This window comes from Alligator sinensis, unplaced genomic scaffold, assembly GCF_000455745.1.
Source record: "Alligator sinensis unplaced genomic scaffold, ASM45574v1 scaffold285_1, whole genome shotgun sequence".
NCBI lineage: Eukaryota > Metazoa > Chordata > Crocodylia > Alligatoridae > Alligator > Alligator sinensis.
In genome coordinates, this window is record NW_005842235.1 from 1786315 (window position 1) to 1790336 (window position 4022).

Below are 4022 nucleotides of genomic sequence, written 5' to 3' on the forward strand. Positions count from 1 at the left end.
CTATCTTCAATCAGACTAGAACTGCCTTTGAAGTTTTCAATCACTTTCTTGCATGCTTATACTCTGTGTCTGTCTTCTAGCTGCTGCAGATCTTTGTTGTACTACCTGTTTTTTGATCCAAGCCTATCTTTTGGTTTCCTTATCTATTTCTTAATAAAGCTATTTCAGTCAATCCTTGACTTTTAAGTGTTATATTTTTGTTTCAGAGTATGAAACACTTTTTATAATTTTCCAGATATCTTTTAGAAGCTTATTTTACTTTCTTTTTTCCTGACATTTCATCATAGTTTTCTATACAAGCTTCCTAAAATTGTTGCATTCTCTATTTATATAACATATTTTATTCAATGTTTGAAATTGCTGGCAATTAAGGTTGAAAAATTCTCTCAGTTCTGGTTGTTTCAATTTTGTTATATCTGGAAAGAGGATTGTCTTGGACTCCTTTTGCATGGCTTGATTTTCAGTTGTTCCACACTAGATGAGGATTGATTCCCAACTTCATGTCTTTGAACACTCTAAAGTTCTCCATTTAGCAGTGTCCTTGATAGGAAAGAATGATAAGGTCATTGTGATTTATTGTAGTTCTAGCACCTCATCAGCATGAAGAAATCATTCACCTGCCATTAAACATAAACATTCAGCCTTCTCTTCTTGTGTTGGACTAGATTGTGTTGTAACATCTAGCCCTGTATAAGCAGCAGCATATTTCTCACCTCTTCAGGAAGTATCCAGTATCTTCCTTTATTCTATCTTTGTTCTAGTGGGAAAAAAAAAACAGACTCGGTGAGACTGACTCCTCCCACATCTCAACAGCCAATAACTCTCCCTCTTTCTTTATAAACAATACACCATGGAGCACAGCTCTTAGTTCTGGAAAATTAGTCATTTTGGATTATACTTAGACCATACTAAAGGCACTTAAAACATGATCATCTACATATTAAAGCTTGTTAACTCGAGCTCCATATATAAGCATTTCAAAGTTATGCCACTTAAAGTGATGGTCCACTCTGGGCAGTACTACCTAGCTTGTGTTAGGGTACCTTCAGTCTGCTGCGTGGAAATAAAATGAGCAATCTTCAATCCTTCGGCATCTTCTTGAAGACCCCCAAGGTAGGGGAGTGCACCACCTCCCTTAGAAGCCCATTCCAGATTCTGGCAACCCTTACTGTTAAGAAGTTCTTTCTAATGTCCAACCTAAATCCGGTCTCTATCAATTTGTGCTCATTTCTCCTAGTTACTCCAGGGAGTGCCCTAGTAACTAGGGCATCTCCTATTCCCTGCTGCCCTCCCCTGATGAATTTATAGGGAGCCACAAGATCATCTCTCAGCCTTCTCTTGAGAAGGCTGAAGAGATCTGGGTCCCTCAGTCTCTCCTCGTAGGGCCTTACCTGCAGTCCTCTGACCATATGAGTGGCCCTCCTCTGAACCCTCTCAAGATTCTCCACATCCCTCTTGAAGTGCGGACCTGTTTGTCATGCGTCTGCTAATGCATGGCAAAGTGCGGTTAGCCTTGTTGATCATTTCATTACATTGACAACAACGTTCATCTTGGAGTCAACTATGACTCCAAGATCCCTTTCTGCTGCTGTGCTGCTGAGAAGGTCATCCCCCAGCCTGTAAGTGTGTTGGTGGTTCTTTTTTGCCTAGGTACAGCATGCACTTGTCTTTGTTGAACTGCATCCTATTTTGTTCTGCCCATTTTTCCAACCTGTCCAGGTCCACCTGGATCTGTCCCCTACCATCTGGTGTGTTAAATTTGCCCCCTAATTTGGTATCATCTGTGAACTTGGACAGGGTGCTCTGTATGCCCTTGTATGCCCTTCCAAGTGAATCCTGAGCAAAAACCATTAGGTCAGCTAATCTTGCAGCTACAGCTTCACCTTTGGGGCCCAGTCAGTTCCACGATTAATACAAATAGTTAGTTTTATCATTTTGGTTAAACTTATGACAGACAAGTTATATTTGCGGGTTATGAACTTACAAGCTTTATATTAGCTAGTATTACCTGTTAGGCAAAATACCAAATGCCTCCAAGAAGCACATATTTATTTCTTATTAATCCCTCTGTTTCTGGCCATCATAGGCATGGCTATAGAGGAGGTCAGAGGCCATGTACAGTTCATAAGACAAGAGGTGCTTTGGGACATGTAGCACAAGGGCCAGATTGGGATCAATGGGGTCCAGGAGGGATCCATTGGCAGAAAGATGGAATTGGGCTTCCTCTAGGAGTCTTGGGCAGCCTCCCTTTCAAAAATTAACCAAGTACATCAAGGCATGGCAGATGAAAGAGAAGGGAGGGTACTCTAGAGCCAAAGCAGAACAGGAGCTCTGGGACACACCACTTAACATTTCATAGATTTAGTATGGTCTCAGTATAATGTGCAATTTTACCCCTTGTTTTGTTTCTTACAGGTCAAACAGAATGCCACAACCACTCTTTGTAAGAGAGGATATTGGTTCCTCTCCATTAACCCACCAAAATGCATCCTAACATTTAGAACTTTTTCCCCCTAATTTCTAACAGCTGATATCCTTACAAGCATGCTTTTTCCCAGGAGTAAAAATATTAGGAGTGAAAAAGCCAAACGATTTGGCTTTTTTTTTTTTTTTTTTAAACTTGGCAAAATAATTATTTTTCATTAGATCTACTAGTAGGTCATTTCCATCCATACATAGACAGAGTATCTCATTGGGGTTTTTTTCCATTCAATTTTATTTCATTAAAATTGGACACACGTGAAAGAGAATTGTGAACAAAGACTTGGTCTTGAGTGAGGAAGCATGCATGCATTTCTATATTTTTCTCAACCCCACTTTATTATTCAGAGTATGTCAGACAGCCTATGAAGCAATCTAGTTTCTCATGTCTACCAATACACCTGTCCTTGGCTTACAAGGGGATGTGATTTTTGCCTCTCAGTAATGCAATGCAATATAAAGAGGTGATGTTCTATATGCTATTTAATGATATATTAGATATTAATTTACCTCAGCTAGTAATACAAAACAAAACTATATACTAAGTTTAACACAGATTTATTCTTTAGTAAAGCTATCTGCTATCAATGTGTTTTGTGGCGCCATAGCAGAAATCATGGATCTGGTGTGTTTACCATAGAGAGAGAAAACTTTAAATTGAAAATACCCTTTTCACTTACACTATTCTAAAGGAACTTAAAACAAAATGAACCTCTTCTAGGTTGGCGGATCGCCTCCGGCGGGCTTTAAGCTAGGCTCATCGGTGGGAGGGGAAGATGAGGGCGGGGGAAGCCGTGGACCACCAAACCATGTGGCACCCACAAGGACAGCCCAGCCTGAAGAAGGAGAACATCGGGAACCTGCAATCCATGGGGCGACCAGCAATACAGCACAGGTAAGCAATAAGCAGGTTAGCAATAAGGGGCCCTTTGGGAATTGGAGCTGGGAGGCAAAAAAGGCACCAGTCACAGGGCTCAAGTGCCTATATACTAATGCAAGGAGCATGGGGAACAAGCAGGATGAACTAGCACTCCTGCTTGCAGAAAACACCTACAACTTAGTAGGGCTAACTGAAACCTGGTGGGATGCTGCCCACGACTGGGCGGTACATATTGAGGGTTATAGGCTGTACAGAAGGACAGGGTGGGGAAGAAAGGGGGAGGGGTTGCACTCTATGTCAATGAGCAATATACTTCGACCCTCATCAAGACGGAATCCAAGGATGAGGAAGTAGAAGGATTGTGGGTTAGGCTACATGGGGGGCAAGGAGAAAGGGATTTGGTGGTAGGGGTCTGCTACAGACCCCCACACCAAGGGGAAGAACTAGATTTGGGGCTCCTGAGGCAGCTCTCAGAGACCATAAAAACTAAGGAGGCGGTAGTCATGGGGGACCTAAACTACCCAGACATCTGCTGGGAGAGAGAGACAGCAAAGTCCCACCGTTCACGCACGTTCCTATCCTGCGTACAGGACCTCCACCTAACGCAGGAGGTACACGGTCCCACTAGGGGGAATGCCTTACTGGACCTGGTATTGGCAAC

General features: G+C 42.2%; 1 long non-coding RNA gene across 1 annotated transcript in view; it reads right to left on the reverse strand.

The window, feature by feature from the left end:
* Positions 1-366: 366 nt before the first annotated feature.
* Positions 367-4022, reverse strand: part of LOC102373073 — a 16300-nt gene continuing 12644 nt past the window's right edge. The window contains exons 2-3 of the long non-coding RNA XR_324285.1: positions 714-757; positions 367-540 (exon numbers count right to left, since the gene is read on the reverse strand). This is a non-coding gene — a long non-coding RNA (uncharacterized LOC102373073). The remainder of the gene's footprint in view (positions 541-713; positions 758-4022) is intronic.